The sequence below is a fragment of the Mandrillus leucophaeus genome, unplaced genomic scaffold (genome assembly GCF_000951045.1).
Source record: "Mandrillus leucophaeus isolate KB7577 unplaced genomic scaffold, Mleu.le_1.0 Scaffold338, whole genome shotgun sequence".
NCBI classification, from domain to species: domain Eukaryota; kingdom Metazoa; phylum Chordata; class Mammalia; order Primates; family Cercopithecidae; genus Mandrillus; species Mandrillus leucophaeus.
This window is the reverse complement of record NW_012103565.1, coordinates 2,452,701-2,473,271: the sequence shown is the minus strand read 5'-3', so window position 1 is coordinate 2,473,271 and position 20,571 is coordinate 2,452,701. Positions and strand designations below refer to the sequence as shown.

At 35.0% G+C, this 20,571-nt stretch overlaps 2 long non-coding RNA genes across 2 annotated transcripts in view; one reads left to right on the top strand and one right to left on the bottom strand.

Annotated features, from left to right (window-relative positions):
* The window catches only part of LOC105545747, a 37,403-nt gene extending 21,231 nt beyond the window's left edge, over nt 1-16,172 (bottom strand). The window contains exons 1-3 of the long non-coding RNA XR_001006978.1: nt 15,898-16,172; nt 9,608-9,702; nt 2,220-2,286 (exon numbers count right to left, since the gene is read on the bottom strand). This is a non-coding gene — a long non-coding RNA (uncharacterized LOC105545747). The remainder of the gene's footprint in view (nt 1-2,219; nt 2,287-9,607; nt 9,703-15,897) is intronic.
* Nucleotides 16,173-16,245: 73 nt separating this feature from the next.
* Nucleotides 16,246-17,800, top strand: LOC105545743. Its single transcript, XR_001006975.1, has 3 exons — nt 16,246-16,636; nt 17,267-17,319; nt 17,623-17,800. It is a non-coding gene; the product is annotated as an uncharacterized LOC105545743 (long non-coding RNA).
* The last annotated feature ends 2,771 nt before the right edge of the window (nt 17,801-20,571 follow it).

The following is a 20,571-nucleotide window of genomic DNA, read 5'->3' as shown; positions in this document are numbered from 1 at the left end:
CTCGGGCAACAAGAGTGAAGCTCTGTCTCAAAAAAAGAAAAAAAAAAAAAAAAGAAAAAAATATATATCTCTATATATATCCCTATTTATATATATCCCATCTTAAAAAAATGGCATTGAACAAACATTAAAAAAATGAGAGAAGGGGAACACACAATCACACAGCATCACTCACTATTGTAAGTCACTATGTACCTATTATTGTGGGTATTGTTTAATTGGAAACATCACCATTTTAGGATCTAAGATTAAGGGGAATCTACCTAGAACAGACAACAGAAAGCATTCCAACTATGAAATATGATAAATGGCTTATGTTTAAAAGATGCTGGAGAGTATCCAAGAAAGACTGCTAGCTTAGAAATTTATAAAGGAGATGAAATGAAGAATGTGATGTTATCTGTGCTTATGTATCTGTTAGAAATTAAATGATACCTATTTCTTTTTGAAAAGTGGACTGCCCTCCAGTCCGAGTGTAATAAGAATTAAAAAGACTTCTTTTTTTAAGAGTTAAGTTGAAGAAGGGCTGAGCTGGCTTCCAAGGGACTAATTAAGGAATTCAAGACTGGACTATATAGGATTCTTTAGGGATTTGCAAATGTTTCCATTCTAATTTTCCAGAGACAAAAACGTAACCGGGAGAAAATTAGAAAAAGAAAGTGACCTGTGGCATTTGGCTACCACTTTGCAAACTGGCTTATTATTAACAGTTTTCAATATTTAATTGATCCCCCACCTAAAAATTCTCACCTTATTGAGTTCAACGGCTGATTGTCTATGATCATAAGGCCATCCCCAACACATACACATTATTTGAGTCACTGTGAGATAATGTAATAAAAGCATCTGAAGCACTTGTTTCATTTAAACAGAGACATGCCCTCAACATCATTAAGAACAGAAAGTCTTGCCCTTGAGTTTTTCTTCAGAGATGCAGAATTAGCTCAAGGAATGGATGGAAATGACATTTTTTGGTAACTGATTTTAGGGTCTCAAATACTTCTATGGAAACAAGTATCCTGAGCATTTTTATGCCCTTGATCTTGTGAGTTTTTCCAGAGGCATGATATTAATTTCAGTTAACTTGTTAAAATTATTCTTTTAGAATTTCTAAGTGTCTCAAAAGTTAAATGAATTGGGGAAAAATGTTTCTTATTCTAAAAAAGAGGTATGCATGTGTATATATAAAAGGAAGGAAAAAGGAGAAAAACAAATCCTCATTTTGATATTTGCAGGAAATATCTGAGGTTTAGCTTGGGAGGTGATGGGGCAATCCAGGGCAAGAAATGATGTCTTAAATAATTAAGGTGACTGCTCCTGACCTTCAACTAAACAGACTGCCTTCCTGTCTACCCTGAAGGTATCACTTGGGTGTTGCTATCCACTGATTCACTTCTGCAAACTTCCCTGACAGAAGAAAGGGGGACTTGCAGCTGGACACTGCTCCCTGGCTCTTTGGAGCGGGTTCTTTACACGATGCATGGACCACAGATCAGCTGCCATCCTACTCGGGTAAAGCTTGCTAAAGATGCAGGGTCCTGGCCCCGACCCGAAACCTCTGACTTTGAATCCATGTCAGAAATCTTCTAATTTATGTACTTACTTGTTTATCTGTTTTGTTCACTGCTATACCTTCAGCTCCTAGAAAAGTACTAGGAACATGGTAGATGCTCAAGAAATATGTACTGAATAAATTTTAAAAAACAAAAAAACAAAAGGGAAGGAAAAGGGACTGCTTTCATGTTTCTCCCACCTCCTCAAGTTTTAACAGCTAAATGTTAAGCTCTTCACAAAGTCTTCAGTGTAACCTAATGAAATTAAAAACAAATTTTACAAAATAATTTCTCAAGTGGAGAGAATATTCTCAATTTATAAAACCATAAGACCAATAAACCTGAATAATGATAGTACTAAAAAAGACAATTACTTATCTGTTAATTCCTTTGAAGGAAAAGGGCTCAAAATTGTGATTCTCAGACTTGGAGATTATAGGGCCCGGGTATAAAATACTTCCCTAAATAACTTACCAGGGCAATGGCATTATTCTTGCTCTAAACTATTAATTAACATCAAATCTCAACGTGTAGAGGGGCTAGGAGAGGCTAGAAAGTGAGCATACTAGGATAAGCAGGAAAAAAAAAATCAGAAATAAACCAGAACATGACACCAAACAGTAACCTTTTATGACAATGATAGGGAGACTCAGAGTTAATACTTACAAGGTAAGAATTGCTGAGCTAAGTAGAGATCTCTTTTATTATGGTCTTCATTCTATCATTATTAAACCTAGGAAAAAGAGAGAAGACTTTAAAAATTTCATCACATTATATGTAAGTTAGAACATTTCAACTGAGGTTGCCACAACTGTATTCTGATCCTTATATAGCACAGAACAATCAGATTATAAACACCCAGCAGCATTTGTATGTTTCAGCCCAGTGCAGCATTCTTGTTAGTTTTTTTGTTAAGAGATGGGGTCTTACTCTATCAACCAGGCTGGAGTGCAATGGTGTGGTCCTAACTCACTGCAACTTCAAACTCTTGAGTTTAAGCTATTCTCCTGCCTCAACCTCCCAAGTAGCTGGGATTACAGGCCTGCATGCCACTACATCCTGCTTATCATTGGCTTTTATAATTTGCTATTCTATTACTATTGCCCTCTTGAAGTTTAACTCAAATATTTTAGTCAAAGCTAAAACTCTAACTTGGAGTCCAATGAGCTTCTGGAGGACATCATATATTTGCAGATATTTTAAGATAAATTCAAGATCACATCCCAAGACTGATTCATGTCTCTCACACACATACAATTGCATAATCTATAATCCATGTATTATATACTGCACAATTCCAAGTACACAAAGGAAGGAACATATGACATATATTTAAAGATATGCTGGTAATTTGAGTTGGTTAGCATGTTTGGTTTCTGTGGGTCATGATTCTAAGATGTAGTTGTTACATCAACTAATAGTTAAGCACTTACTATAAGATAAAGAATAGAAAGAATACGACAAACCCATCCATTTTCTTAACGGAGAACTGCAAGTATATGTTTTACTGTAGACTAATCTTCACAGAAGAAGAACAGCATGTTTTTAAAAATTTCAAAATCATTTGCTTCAAAATTCATAGAAAAATCAAGGGAATACCAAAATGAACCTCCACATCCTATCTCTGGACTCCCAATCCAGCTGTACTGAAATCTAAAACTATGCCATGCTTACTTTGCTTTGTTTTTTATGAAAATTGATTACACATACAGATGATGTCCAATTTTATCATTGCTTTCAAGCTATCGATAAATGGTATAATATCATACATATTTTACATACATGTTACTCCATATATAACCTTTATGCAACTTATTTTTGTTTGTTGAGGTAGGATATTCACCCATGATGACAAACACAGCTCTCATTTTAGTAGCTATACAGTTCATCACATGATGATGTCACAATTTGCCATTCTCTTCTTGCTTAACATTTACATTGCTTTCATTTTTTTTCCAATTACAAATAACCAAGACTTTTTTTTTACATGTCTATCTAGAGCATCTAGGAATAAAATTGTTGGGTGAAAGCCTATTGTATCTTCAATTTTACAAAGATACTGCTAAATGCTCCCACAAGCAGCATATGAAAAGTTCCTCATTTTATATTTCCTCCAACATTTGGAAGCATATTTAAGAAAAACAGCTACTATCTATACGAAAATTTAAAAATTTGTAAGTGATCAATTCCTTCGGTTTTCATCAAGTATTGGTTTAACATAGGTATACTAAATGTTCCAAACAAAGAGAATAGAATGAAATTTGGCCCAAGGCACTTACATGAAAACAAAGCTCTGATAACACAGATTTTCCTTATATGACTGAGGAAATACCAAGACCTAATCTATTTTTTAATCAGCCGAATTTAAGATTCAAGAACTTAATCTAGAAATGATAAGATTCCTAATTAAATATTAAGCTTAGATTCAAGATGACCAAAGAGGGAAAAAAACATGCAGGAAAAGTAGCTGGTTTGTTGGTATGAACAATCCCTCCCCCAAGTTCATTTTGGGTAGTGCTTCTCACAAATGTGGTTGGTGCTCCTAAGAAAAATCTCTTAGAGCTTGTAAAAAAATGCAAATTCCAGGTCTGGAAAAATGTTTTTATTTTATTTTTTAAATTCTAGGTTATTCTCATACAGGTGGTTCGCAGGCATTAAGCAGTAAGTAATGATTAAAAATGAGGTGTTTTCAACACAGAGGATTATGTAACTCATGTTTTAGTTAGGGGAGGTAACAGTAATTAATATGTTATCTGCTAAATTACATAAACATATTTTTTTAAAAACCTCTAGCATTAATCAACAACAACGAAAAAGTAACCTCAATTTATGGCTGAATATGCTTGACTTCACAATGCCAGAAAAGGTTGTGGGCTCATTTATTTTTTCAGATAACTAGACACATACTATGACAAAGCTCTTTTTAGTAATATTAGCAGGGAACTAATGTTCTGAATTTACTGTGAGTGGCACAGGAAAATATTAAGAGTGAGAGTGATCAGGAGTGATTTTAATGAAGATGACCAGAAAGCAACTATGATTACCTTTTAAACAGAAAGCTATTGCAAATGTCAAACTTTAATCAGGACATTTGGCTTTATACATACACACATACATACACACACACACACACATATACATACATACACACATACACACACACACACCTCCCCCCACCCACCCCCTTAGTTTCCCACCAAGAATTCTACGAATAAATTCAGAACATTTATAGAAATCCAATATTCACACTTCTCTGTAACTCTCACCTATTGAAATTAGATGTAAAAGGAAGAAAAAAAATTGAATATTTAGGTTATAAAAATCTGTGCAAATTCAAATTATAAAAATAAAAACATTCTTCTACAGTATTTGAAATTACAAAGTCCTATTTCCAAAAGATTTAGAATAATCTGAGCTTTCTAGATAAAAAGTTCAGATAAAAGATATTTCAGTGAGAAATGGTAAATAGAAAAATAGTTTAGTAGTAAGAAAAAAGACATAAGTTTTCATCTGTTGCCTGCTTTTAGTTATTTACAACACTAAGTTAACATAGCATGTTGTTTTCTTTCTTCTATTATAGTGAAATCAACAAGAATTTGGCCTTGTTAGACTGGGCTTTTATAAAACAAAGATAATATGGTCCAAAAGTGAAAGAAACACTCCTGTGTGGCCATGGCCAACTTTTCTTTTCTATCCTCAATATATTACCTAACTTGTGATATCAGCAACTAATTATAATTTTTTTCAGTCTACCTGCTTAAAAGTGAAAACATGAAACATACCATATATACATGAAACATACTACCTATACATCTAGAAACAAGACAGGTTTTCCATTCTAATGGATGGAATTAACTGAATAAAAATTAAATGAACTAAAGCCAGAGTAAATAGTAAAAAAATAATAGAGTCTAAGAACTACAAGCATCTACTGTTCTCTTTATGCTGCAACCTTTCTGCTAAAGAATGTATTCTCTATACTGTGTATGTGGTACAGTGACAGTTGGGCTCTTCCCACCTAGGTTTGTAAAAACGGATGGGTGCAGGCTCCTTTGGCTACCATTATTGCATACTGATGTTATTCTGCACAACAGCTGACAAGCAGCATCGATCTCCCAGCCTCTGCTCCCAGCTGTAAGGGGTAAGAACAAGGGCTGTGGTGATATCTTGTTTATTCACTGCTGTTGCTGCTGCTGCTGCTGCTTCTTAAACAGCAAGCTGAGAAAAGACTATACAACTGACACACAGAGGAAAAATGGTTCAGAGATCAACCTACCTCTCAAGGTCTGCTTATATCACTATATGATAAAATTATTTTTAAAATAATTTTTTCTTTAAAAAGTGGGGTGGGGAGAGAAAAAAGACAAAATTGGTGTTTTGATTAGAAAGGGAACCTATAATGTATGCAAGGAAAAGGAAATTAATGACGTATATAATAATCTTCCCCTTGTAAGTTTAGATTTAACCGCTCAATTATCAAAATTTTCTGAAGAGTTTTAACCAATGTTGGGGTAAATTCATAAAGAGAGTAACTTCCCTACCTATTCTCCTGGAAAATAAGAAAGTGTCAAACTCCAATCAAGAAATGACACTTTATTTTACTTACAAAATGCCTCTGGCTCCCAAGAACCCCCTATCTAATTACCACCATATGTTTGACTTTAGACACTATTAGCAAAGAAGTAAGATTTTAGTCCATAATGTTTTTGCATAAATCCCATTAGAAAAACTTCCATATGCAATTTACCTATTTTAAATGTGCAATACAAAGTTAAAAACTCAGTAAGTATATAGTATTAATTGATGAGTAACAGAAATATTCATTGTTCAATTACCTTTAAATGTAATGTGATGCTATTTATAGATTTACAGCTTTAACTCTAAAGGCAACTCATCTTTTAGAACCTTAAGCAATTTGTGATTCAGAAAAATATAAAAAGTCAGAAAAATTTGGAGATCTATAAACTATTAAAAAGAAAAACCCACATAGGCTAGAACTGGCTAGCAAGTTTAAATAATAATACTTAATCAAGAAGGCTAAGTTTGAGACATTTTAAAATAAAAGTATGAAACAGTAGCAATATTTTAAATTTAGATATTTTGTAAAAAATCAAAACCCAACCCCAATCTTCTATTTTTATCAAAATTGAAAAATTTTTCTGCTTAGCAGCTCAATGAGGAACAAAAAATGTTAATAATAATAAAAATAATTCTGAAGATCAGAGGATACCAAGATACTTTATTTGTTTGGTATGAAGGATATAAAATAAAAAAGACTAACAGCAAATCCTAAAGAAAGATTTTTAAAAATCTAGACACTTAGAAGCAGTAATGGATTAATAAACTATTAACCAGTAGGATTAATCAGTCTCAGCAGCCACATGTGAAATATGCTTCACATATCTCCTCCAAGATTCTAACCATGAAAATTGGAAAGTAAAACTAAATCAAATAATATGCTAATGAAGTATCAAAAGTATGGTTTGTGGTGCTGTGAATAGAAATTTCACCTCAAAATGTATTTAATATGAATTTTAAACCCTCACATTAATTATTACCCTTTGAAAAATGCCTATCAGAAAATATAATTCTGATACATTAGATCTCATTTGAAGAAAAACAACTGAAATAAGTTAAGGATGTTATTTGCTAGTTTAAGAAAAAACACATAAAATACACACATGTACAAAACTGCTTCAAATAAATACTTTTAAAACTTTTATTTAAAAAGTTAATTGTATCTCTTATTTAACAAATTCTAAGCAATATATAAAACCTCTATTAAAATTGTCATAGCTGACCAACTGCCTAAAATGTAACATATCCTTATAAACTAGTATTATACATCTGACAAATAACAAATAATTTTAAGTTCCTTCATATGTAGATATGTTAAGTTTCCTCTGTTCTAGTTTATTCAAATATTCTTTCTATCCTAAAAAAACTATTTCAGTAAGACAGGAACAACCATGGTATAACTGTATTTTAGGGACAGCTAAGAATTTTTCCCAAAAGTGAATGTTATTTAACCCTGATTATGCATTTAGCCAAAAACATAAATATTGAACAAAGGCGATACAAATCACTGAAAAAAAGATAAAAATTAACACAATAAATCTCTTCCCCCAAATTCCGACATAATTAACTACATATCAGGGCTTAAATTTAGATAATCAGGTTTGCAAATTTAAAACAGTCAAAATCTTTACAAAATGTCTTTCAAGGGGTAGTTAAAAGAGAGCCAATCATACACAGTAGTTAAACCCTTTGTTAATTGGTCTCCTAAAATAACATACTCCTAATTAGGTTAAAGTTTCTCACCCTGTAAGAATTGACCAAATACAAGTAAACTGTTAATATTTGTATTGATTCTTCTAGATATGAAATTATTTACTAAGCTAAATTATTAGAAGTTTATAACCTAGTAAAATAACTATAGGAAGAACAATTATGTGATGCTATATATTTGTGTTCAAAATAAGTTTGGATATCTTCAAAGATCACAAATCATAAACTCTCTAAATTTGGAACAACTCTGTGGATTTATATCTTATCTACCATATAAACTCAAATGTTGTCTCTCTTTTCCTACTTAACTCATTAAGGTTGTTGTAAAGATACGCACTGAAAGTGATAAACTGAACCTGGATTTTTTTCCCCCAGACACTCATGTAACCATATTTTTCACTTTTCATCTTAATGTTCTCTAACCTGAAAAATACTTGTTAAGTCAGGGAGGGAAAAATTGCATTTATTTTCATTCTACTCAAACTAAGCTGCTTTTTCATAAAAAATAAAATAAAATAAAATCAAACATATGAAGACATTCTACACCTTATAATTATCTCAATCACATTACAATATGACACCAATATAAAAGTATTTAAACTTCACCCTTATATTAAACTCTGATTTCTAAACATTTTTACATTTTGTTTAACTTCAACTGTTAATTGATTAATTCCTGGATTATCTACCTAATATCCAACAATATAGAAATATCAAATTTCAGTTTTTAGTATTTTGATATGTATTTCAACATTCACTCTTAAACACATCTCAGAATTCACCTTTAAAAATTTTACATTGTTGGAAGTTAAAAGCAGTTCTATGATCATGATGATATACTTCATTCTTAAGACTAAATAATAATTTTCTCATGAAAACAACTTTTGACATTTCCTCTAAGTATATAAATATTTTAGGTGAAAAAATCAAAATAAATATTGTACTATGTTAGTAAACCTTACTTTAGCAAGTAGTTTTTACATAAACACATACATATGTACATATAATACTTTACTATGAAAGAATTAACCAAGTAATACTTAGTAATACTGTTCAATAAGTTCATTTTCACTATACCAGATTACTATTTTAGAAAATAAAAGCTGTATTAGTTAAATACTATCTGAAATTTTCAACTAAAACTATAAAAATCACTGGAGGTTTAGGGATTCTACAATTTTATTTTTAGAGTCTGCAACTTTTGATATTAACAACTTATTTTACTCAGCGTCTCTTGGGTAAGACACTAGTAATTTCTGCTTAAGAAAGTGGTTTTTTCAGTTTCGACCATATTGCCACTTTTGGTTAGGGCAGTACTTGGAATACTTTACATTTTCTTAAAATATTCTCATCAATTTTACCTAATTTTGTGGGCTCTACCTACTACTCTACCACCTGTCAAACAGCTAAGCACCAAATTCCATTTGATTTAAACTCTCCATTTTATAAGATGAAAAGTTCATATTTTACTGAGTACAGTGTAATAACCTTAAGAAAATAAAAATTACTATATATACATATTTTTGGAATAAATTCAGTTGGAGTTACACCTTAGGATGATGAAAAGAACATTAAATGTATAAAAAAAATCTGGAGTTTTAGTAAGCTAGACAACTCAGCTATGGCCACTTCACATGATGATTTCTGTTTATTAGTAATTATTGATTTTAGTTCACGTAAAAGTTTCAGCTTTACCAATTGCATAGTCCAATTAATAAATATTGCGAAGGCATAAAATTATATGGTTTTAAAATTCATTAGTATACCTTAATCTCATGTCATGTTCCAATGCATTATGTGAGTATTCAATCAAAGAAGTGAGGCTGTTCTCCAGAATTAGTTCTCTGCTACAGGTCAAAACCTGCAATAAAAATGTCATGTATTATAGCATGAAGACACTCAACAGATTTCCATCTCCTGCAGTTCCACAGCTGATCCCTGAACACAGGGGTATGGTCTTCAAAATGACCCCAATCTTGCCAATGTTCAGGGAAGTTCTAACTTGAAAATGTTTTTAAAATAGAAATAACTTGATTAGAAACACCTGTGATACGCTTTATCATCCGAAGCCTCTTCAAACAAATCAGATTAATATGTTTCTGCTTTCATTTCTCTTTAGGGCATTCATGTTCAAAGTAGTATGGGTGAGTGTGTATGCGGGTAGCTGTTAGAGGACTGGTACAAGAGGAGTTCATAAGGAAAATATCAGAACCGTAGTTTGTACTTGTAAAACTCATAAATTCCACACAGTTTAAAAAGTTACTGAAGGGACAGGGACAAAATTTAACTTTCTCTCCAAATTATCAAATGTTTTAAGGATGACAGAATTTACCATTCTTTTCTTTCTTTCTTTTTTTTTTTTTTTTGAGACGAAGTTTTGCTCTTGTTGCCCAGGCTGGAGCGCAATGGCACGATATAGACTCACTGCAACCTCTGCCTTCCAGGTTTAAGGGATTTTCCTGCCTCAGCCTCCCAAGTAGCTGGGATTACAGGTGCCCGCCACCATGCCTAGCTAAGAATTTACCATTATTTTCAACTTTACTCTATTGCCAAGCCTAAGTGAAAAACATCAGTATTTCCAAATATTTTAATACATTACAGTCCTAACAGACCAAAATGTGGAGCTTATTTTTTTTTTTAAACAAGTTAACATATTTACAAATAATAAATGGACCACTACTAGACCAAATGGTTTTTTAATGTTTCTAAGTAGCAGTGAGATGTAGCTGAATATATGTTAAGTGTTTTTTTTTTCATTTGTTTCACCTTTCTGAATTATAATGATTCAGTGGCAATCGACTATATAAAAATATTAAATTACCAAAGGTGTATCATGTATTACATGTAAATCATAATGCTCTGAATAAATTTTCCACTTATATTTAAGAATAGCTTAGGAAAATGAAAGAATAAAAACTAGAAGAACCTTTATTGCTCTGTTTCCAAATATTTGATTGTTTAATGACAAAACCCACACAATTATCCATAACTTACAAACACCAATCCAAATACCATGACATTTTAAAAAATTACAATCATTTATACACAATCTTCCTCAAAAGACAAAGTTTTCTATATTTGAGCACTCTGAAAATTAAGGTATCTTAAGTTTAAAAATCATAGAAGGAAAATAGTAGAAAACAAAATGTACTACATGCCAAATGTTAAATTTTTAAATAGTAGGGAGACGAAAAATACTAAGCAATAAGAAGCAAAAGAGGTTTGGAGATAAATAAAATAATAAACCAATGTGTATGATAAAAAAGACGATATTAAAAACACTTCAAATAGTAAAACTCAAATCTAAAATCTATTACAAAATAGAGCTTCGTATTTATTCTTAGAAACCACTATGAGTTATTCCAGTACAAATTTTCTTTACTGAAATAAGGCAGGATTAAACAAAGGTATAGTAAACTTCTTATAATTTGATAAGAAATATTAATATTCAAATATACATTTAATATCAATTCCAATATTTAAAACTTGTCTTTCTAAAAGGAAGATCCTTTAGAGCATCTCCTATACAGACCAAAAATTAAAAACAAAAAACCAACCAAGTCAAAAAAATAAAAAAAATTCAGTTCCCCACCAGAAAGTAATATTTATATGAAGGATCTACAATCATTTGTACTTGCAAATAACGAGATAAATAAACATATAATAGTAACGTGATATTCTAAAAATCCATCTTGTTACTCTTAAGACAATCACGTTAAAGTTTTAATACTGTCACTTCTAAAAATTAAATGCTTAATCTCATTTTTAATGCTTATTTGAAATAAAGTGGTATTTTACTACTGATTTCCTTTGGTGTTATGAGATTTGGGGCTACAAAATTTCAGCAAGTCATAGTTTGAGCTCTAATTATGTGCCAAAATTAGTTGCCTGGCATACAATGTTTCAAAGTTTGCTGAATTAAAAACAAAACAAAACCAAAAACCCCCACGAAACTATATGTATGACAATTTTTTCTAAAATGTTTTTTCTAGTTATAATCAGACCAAAAATCTGTGTCTTCTAAAAAGGGGTTAAAAAGAAATTAATATGTGACTTTTTAAGCTTTATTAGACAACAGAAAAAAAAGACGAGCCAATTTTAGGTAATATTTTAAAATAAGAGAAATTTTTATAGAATAATTTTTCGAAACTATAAATTTATAATCTTTTGAAGAAAACTAATGTGTCATATATAAGAATTATCTAATACAGTCTCTAGGAATTTTTTTTCATTTTGTAAACCAAATCAACTGACCCATATTTCTGGCTTTAAGTATTCTGTGACATTCTAAATAGTTACTACCTACCAATAAACAAACAAACAAAAATATATACAAGTCTTCACAAAACAAAAAAACAAACTACATAAAGCATGATGAAACTAGGAATTCAGATTATGAAAGCTACTTTAAAATTTTTATCCTTAGCTGTAGTTCATGCAAAACATTAAAACTGATATTAATCTGATTAGAAAAAATATGCAGTGTTACATACAAACACCCGAGGCTACATTTTGTAAATGTACAACTAAGGTTAACAGCATTTTTTTTAAAGTCTGTAATTGCACTTTTATTTGAATTTTTAAAAATAGTGTGGAGGTAAACAAATGAAAATCAATGCTACCAGGAAGACTGATACCTTACCCTCTCTAGTCCCCTTTCCCCCACAATATGTAAACATAGCTTTAAAAAGAGGTGACCTATTATAGCAACACCACACCCCGCAGTTGCTTTCCTATGGTAATAAATGACTTTACTAGTCCTTATAATACAAATTACAGCTGTCAATTTCTACAGAAAAATATGGATAAGTGCACATAAACATTAAAAAATGCACATCTGTTGTACCTTATATCTATATGCCCACAAATCTAAAACCAACATCTTCCTCTTATATAGCATCACATAAAAGTGAAAATATTTTGAATGCTGTGGATTTTATTTAGGCGCTAGTGTATTCTCAAGTTTGAAGTGATGTATTTTAAATAAAGGAATCACTCACTTCTTTTAAAAATGGCTTATTAAACAAACAATCCTTTACCCATTACCCCCTAAACAAACAAAAAAATCCCATAAACCAAAGTGCTAAAAATGTATGGTTATACTTAACCAGCCTGATGGAATTTAAAGCTTGCCCCCAACTCGCCCCAAAACTCACATAATTTGAATGAAAATACAAAACTCAAAACAAAAACCATCAGTAAAAAGCAAAACCCAGGAGTTCTGGTACTTTAGGTATAATTACGTTTAAAATAGAAATGAGATCTCCTACAATTTCATTAAATCAAATTTTATAGAGAAGATAATTAGCACTTTTTATGAAATTTTCATAAGATGGCTCAAAATAAATAGCTCTGAACAAAGGTAATGAAAAGGGGTCTGTTATCACAATTCTTGTTATGAGGGCAGTACAAAATGGTATGAATTATAAACTCAGCCATTCCACTTACTAATATAAATTATATTTACAGCCCTACAGAGATTTATAAAAGCCATAAGATTTTTTATTTGAATATTTTTTAACAATGCGTATTTGACTTAATGCGAACATACACACTATAAGCTTCAAAATTTTAACTACTATTCATAAAAGAATATAAACTTCTATTAAATTAAAACAATTCTTTCTTAAAGTATCTACAGCTGTTTATCAGTGAGGTTACCGCTTTTCTTTGAAAACCACACCTGCCTTTTATCAAGATGCAATTAAATAGAATGACAAGCTCGGTAATAAATGGAAATATATTGACGGCTATCTCAAGCAACATCGAACAAAAATCAACTGAAAATCAACCACATAAAAAACAGCACACTGACACTGTTGTATACAATATATTTCTTCATAATGAATTTATCAAAGGAACGAAATAATATATACGCACCTGTGCTTACCTGTTGTCTAAATTAACATGAATGTCTTGTAAATTAAAGTTTTAGTTCACTGCAGTTACTGAATTAGCAAAATGTCTATTTTCACTAGATGCGAAAAGTTTTTTTAAACAAGATGTTCAATTTTTATGGAAAATGTTAAAAAGATCATTAGTCAACATTAAGAAAATTAAAGTTTATTTGCATCAAAATAAAAGAAACAACTGTCCGGTAATCTGCATCCAACAAATATATGTAGTTTAAGGTGAAAAAGTCCTATCAAAGGAAAAAAACTAAATATTTCACTCAGTTTTTAACCAATAAAGAACAGTGACAAATATATAAATGTCTTGTAATTTCAACCAGCAGAAACATAATTTTGCGAAAACAGCCTCTTCAGTTTTACTTTTAATATACATTTGAGAACTACACGAAAATCCTTTCTGAGAGAAAAAAACTATTAAAAACCAACTTTTTTTTCTAAACTCTCGTCCTAACGTTTCGTAGCTATTTCCGTGGTTCTCTGGCTAAAAGTATAATTTTTCGTAAAGTCGAGAATTATAAACTAGCGTTCAACATTCAAACCCCCCAAGGCCCGCTTCCTTCTAGCCAATCAGGGGGTAACAAGTCCAGAGTTTAGGGAGCTCCGTTAGACACAATTTGAAAAACATCACACTGCACTCTTCTATTCTCCTCCGGGAAACATTCTAAGCGAGGGCGGGTCCCCTAGTCTTCATAGAATATAAAAAATAAATCAATCGTTATATCAATTCCAGGGGGAAAAACTGTAGGCAGGCAGTCCTAAAGAAGCGTGTCACTGCGGTTCCCAGGAAGCGTTATTCCTCTTTGCGAATAACTGAACAGAATAGCTGCTGCAAAAAGCATCTCTGGAGTATTTGCAACCCAGAGCCGTGCGCCCGACACGCAATACACCGGCAAAGGGTTAATGTAGTGGTGCCTCCAGCGCGGAAAAGAACTCAAGATCTAATACATCCTTAACGCGGGATTTTTACAAAGGCCATAAAAGTATTACCTAAAGTTAATGCCGTCACTGGCTCACATTACTCAAGAGCTGTGGAGTAGGAATTGATAGAAACCACCAGCTAAGGGGGGAAAAAATCACCGAAGGGAAAGACAAATAACAACTCTCGTCCCTCCTCCGCAGCGTCAAGAAAAGGTGGGGATCGCAAAATTACCGTTAAGTTGTCCGGGTAAAGACTTTTGGGGGAGGAAAACATCAATAGTTTCACAGATTGCTTTTTTCTTTGCGAAATGTTTCAAACACCGGAGAAGAAAAAAGTCTTCTAAGAAAAGTGCGACTCGGAGGAAATAGCCAGAAGGAAATCGCTAGCTCGAAGCCCCATCTTTCATCTCACCCGTGAACACCCCTCCCCTTTGAGAAAGGACAACGCTGCGAGAGCAAATGACAAAAATCCCCAGAAAGAAGCTAAAGTCCAGCATCTTCTTAAGAGCCCGCTACAACCTCAAATGCCTGCCCCTGCCCCATCTTGGAAGCGCGAGCCGCGGCCAGTCCTACCTACCTAGAGACCTCACCGGGACCCGGCGCGCCGGGGGAGGGCAGCCAGGGCTTGGGAAACTCTCTTTCCTGGGGCACCTCACCATTTAGCGTCAAAAGACAATATAGATAGATGGGTGCCGGGCGGTGGCGGGGGGAACTGTTGCCACGACCCACCGGAGGGACCCATGACTCCGGGTCCTGAATTTTCTGTCGACCTTAAGTTTCTTGTCACGAGATGACGGCCATCACCGGGTCGGGAAAAAGGCGAGAAAAGGCGGCCCGGTTCGGAAATGGGGGAGGGGCTCGCGTCCAGTCCTCCTGTCAAGGAGCGGCCGCCTGCAGAGACCCCGCCGTGCGCCGTCCCCGGCTCCGGTCCCAGGCGGGGGGTCTTGCTGACAGATCCGCTGGGCGGCGGCTGCTCCGCCGCAGCCGGTCCAGGTCCCGCTCAAACTGCAGCTCCCCTCCCCCCACAGCCCCGTCTCTCTGCGCTCCCGCCACATTCCGCTGGCCGCCGCCCACTCGCAGACGCCCAAGTTGCCCCTAACCCCACTTCCTCGGATTTTTCGCGATTGAGAGCAGACCGTGCGCCCACTCCCTGCACCCCCCACTGCCTCCGGGTCCCACCACTGCCACCTCCCAAGTCCCGCTCTGCTACTTCTTCAGGCTCTTACCGACTGCGCCAGCCTTGGCGAAGCTCCGCCGACTACCCTTTGCTCCAAGTAATTTTTGGTGATTTTTAAAGTAATTTTTCCGGCGGAGTCACAGTGGCGCTATACTCTCGGACAGGTTATCCTGTCTCTCCCGCTAGATTGATGAGATCAGGCATCACTCGAAAATGGCGCCGAAAGCGCTGAGGCTCCTCATTCAAATTCGTTAGAGCCAACCCCGCCGCCCCGGGGCATGCCGGGAACGCGGGCTGCCTCCACAGCTGTCAATACCGCCTCTTAACCCCCACTTCTCTTGCTTTCCCGACATTTTCGCGCATGCGCAAACTCCAACTCTCGCTCTCCTCCCGCCGTGCACATGCGCAGAATCATCGTTGTGCGCGGCTCTCCCTTTGCTTCTACGGTCGCAATCCTCTTGCTTCTTTTATTGCGCGTGCGTGTAGCGCTTTTGCAAAGACTCGGAGGTGAAGTGAAGGTAGAGGCTGTGGGGCCGAGGGTCCACTTACAGCTTTCAGCCCACAGGCATTTAGTCTACGTTGGAGGTAAACAAATACGGGTCCAGCTTAGGAGAAAAGAAAAACGTCTTACAGCCAGTGTCTAAACTCCAAACAACGGAATGTATCAATGAGACCTTGCATATGGATACACGTGCATTTAAAACGGCCCCGCCGGCGTGTAGAGCTCTTGCCGTTCGCCAGCGCTTTACCGGGGTTATCGCACTTAAGCCTCGGAACAACTTTACCAGGTAGGAACTATTACTGTTCTCGTTTTGAAGACCAGGAAACCTAGGCTCAGAGACATTAAGTAATTTGCCCAAGACAGCACAAGTGGCACAGAAGTGGATGAATCCACATCTGTCAGATTCAGCAGCCCTGGAGTTCTCTACCACGCTGTACGCTCCAACCTGAGCCCACACAGGAGGCGTGGTCTCCTTCCTCAATGGTGTGTGTGTGTGTGTGTGTGTGTGTGTGTGTGTGTGCGCGCGCGCGCCTGCCTGCCTAGAGTTAATGATTAAGTTTGCTGAAGCCCTTCTTTCCGGTCCTAAGCTGCCTATTGCGAACGCGCTTTCATTGAATCCAGTTTCTCCTACGTCTTAACTTGTTCTTAAACTTTTGAGATAGGAATGGGCAGTTTTCTGTGTCACTTAGGATTTTTTTTGTTTTTTTTTAATGGCGTGGTAAGTGAACTGAATCCAGCAAAGACAAGAGAACTGAATCCAGCAAAGACGAGTTTCTGTTGTGCAACGCATTGGTAAACTGACAGCTACCACGTATTGACTGTGTGCTGTGCACTGTGCTAAATAAATGATTTACGGATTAATCGTGTTTATTGCTCACAACAACCTTATGAAGTAGGTATTATCTTCGCTTTACAGATGAGGACACCTGAGACTCAGATTAAGAAATCTGCCCCAAAGTCTTAGAACTGGTAAGTAGAAGCACCATATCTAGGCAAACCTGTCTACTTTAAAAAAAATGGGCACTCTGATAGGACAATTAACGATAATAAAGTTGTAAATATTTTAAAACCTTCATTGTGAATGTTAAATAAGACAGTAGATATGAAAGTGCCTGAAGTACTAATAAGGAAGTGGGAGAAGGGTAGCATGGTTTGCATTATTGAAGTGTATTGGAAAAGAAATGGATTTTAGCAATTTGAGATCAAGAAGTAACATGGCAGAGTAGTATAAATAAACTACTTAATCTCTGGTACTTTTGTGCACTACTTAAGTGGGCTTGACTCTGGAACCGAACTGCCTGGGTTTGAATCCCAGCTCCACTACTTACTAGCTGTGTGGCCTTGTTGGGTAAATTATCTGTTGGACTTTTTGTAAAATAAGTATTATTAACACCTCATTGGATTGTTGTAAGGATGTAAATGAGCTAATATTAAAGGAATTTCAACAGTGCTTGGCATATTAGTAAATGTTATTGTCAGTCATTGATCTTTTAAACTGGCTTCTTTAATGGTTGTTTAAAAAAATCATACTACAGTTAGTGCAATTAGGGGTCAGCATTTTTTTTTTTTTTTTTTTTTTGAGGAGAGAGCCTCACTGTGTCGCCCAGGCTGGAGTACAGTGGCACGATCTTGGCTCACTGCAACCTCCGCCTCCCGCGTTGAAGCAGTTCTCCTGCCTCAGCATCCCATGTAGCTGGGATTACAGGTGCGCGCCACCACGCCTGGCTAATTTTTGTATTTTTAGTAGAGATGGGGTTTCACCATATTGGCCAGACTGGCCTCTAACTCCTGACCTCTCTGTCCGCCTCTGCCTCCCAAAGTGCTGGGATTACAGGCGTGAGCCACCACACCGGTCGGGGTTAGCATTCTTTTTCAAGAGCTCCTTAAAATGATAAATCAGACTGACAAATGATTTTTCCCAAATATGAATAATGATCCCTGTTAGGCGAATAAGGATGTTAATTTATTTTACCATCTCATAATACATGGAAATGGAATAGATTTATTGCTTTTTCTGATTGTTAAAGTTAAAAAACCCAGGCCCATCTAAAATATATAAAGTAAAAGTCATCCAAATTTCTAGCATCCAGGGATAACTACATATTGTTTATATTTTAAAAATATAACGTACCTTTGGGGACAATCAGTTGGGGGGGTCTGGATAAGTGGCATATTTGGGAGACATCTGTAAAATTGTAATAGAACTTACACATAAGTAAGTAACACAATCTGGTTTCCTCACTGTAGAATTTTTTTATCTTAGTCCCCTTCTAGATATAATCTGTTAAGAGAATTCTAAAGTGATGATGATAAATGATAACATTTATTGAAGACCTAACATGTGGCAGACACTGGGATAAACAGGTTACATGCATTTTCCCATTGAATCCTCATGTAACTCATGAAGTCGGTGCAATTATCTCTATTTTGCAGAGACTGAAGTTTCTGTGGAAGTCATTTTTAGAAGATTTAGGTCCAATTGTGTTTAAAGTCTTACGAAAAATTCTTTCATGAAAGCTTCTTGATTTGCTAAAATGGGAGAAAACAAAACCAACTAACATACAGTAGTTCCTGTGCCTGAACAGAGAGCCCAATTGTAAAAAATGGCCTTTTGAAAACTAAGAAATTTATGTTTGACCACAAGGGGGTGCAAATTCCTGAGTTACATTTCAAAGAAAAAACGGAAAAAGTGCTTTTACTTCAGACCATTAAATTCGTGGGTTAAAAACTAGTAAGAATTCCTGCCTGGAACTTTAATACCCTAAAAGTAATGTACTTTATAAGAAGAAAGAACTCAATTACTTAGGTGCTCAATTAGGGCAGAAGTGTCAGCTTGCTTTCTTCAATACAGTCAAGAGTTAATCATCCCTCCCCTACCCCTTTCCACTCACAGTTAGTGTCTCTGCATACCCCTCTTTACTTGTCATAGGAGTAGAACTGAAGTCATAATTTAAAATCTGGGGTTTTGCTCTTGGAAACTGAAATGCAGTCACCAGCAAATGGATGGTAAATATGGGTAGTGTGAAGAACAGAGGTCTTGTAATTTCTATGCTTTTTTTCCCTCCTGCTGTTTATAATGAGTAAGCTACAACTGATGCAATGTTGGCTTCAACATATTAACTTATTTAGATAAAACTATGAAAGCTATAGGTCTGTTCGTCTTTCAAGAAAGAACGCAGACTTTGAAACAGTATATACTATTGAATGTATTAAAAAGTTTGCTTAGCAGGGTTTTCGGGTTCCTTTTATTTTCCTGTTGGTCTTGTTTCTCTGAGATGGACTTAATTTAAAAAATACATCTTTTTTTTGGAAATAATTTCAAATTTACAAAAAGTTACAATATTAAAAAGAGTTCCAAGAACATCCATATCATTTTCTTGTACTTGTACATGGGTGAGTTTTCTTTCTCTCTCTCTCTCTCTATACACAGTCTATAAAAACACACAGAGGAAAAATGCAAGAAAAAAAACTTTCAATCCATATCAAGGTTTTATGATTATAGTTAAAAATATACACATCAAAAAGCCAATCTAAAATTTTGCATTGTTGACACTGCGAAACCATTCTTTTAAGGAACACTGGTGTTCTATGAGCTAGTCCGATTTTTGTTTTTTTAAGAGACAGGGTCTCTCTATATTGCCCAGGCTGGCTTCGAACTCCTGGACTCACGTGATCATCCCGTTCTACCTTCCGAGTAGCTGGGGCTGTAGGCAAGTGCCACTGCAGCCAGCTCAGTGATTCTTAAACTTTGAAAATTTGTTGAAAGTTATAGACCCTTTCTCTAGAATCATGCATATATGTGAATAGTTTGCATATAGTTTCAGAGGTGGATGATGGTCCATGGAGTTCCTGAAGAAAAGTAAAGAAAAAATCATTCATACATATGGTAAGCAGAATAATGGTCTACCAAAGATATCCAAAGATGTACATGTCCTAATCTATGGGGGATTTGTTAATATGTTACATGGTGAGAGATAATTCAAGTTTCAGATAAAAATTAGGGTTGTTACTCAGATGATCTGAAAATAGATTATTCTGGATCACCTGAGGAGGCCTAATTACATGGTCTTTTAAGTGTGTAAAGGGGAAGCAGAAGAATCCGTGTCAATGATGAGATGTGAGAAAGCCATTGCTGACTCTGAAGGTGGAAGGAGGCCATGAGCCAAAGAATAGTTCATGAGCCCTAGAAGCTGAAAAAGGCAAGAAAACAGACTCTTATGT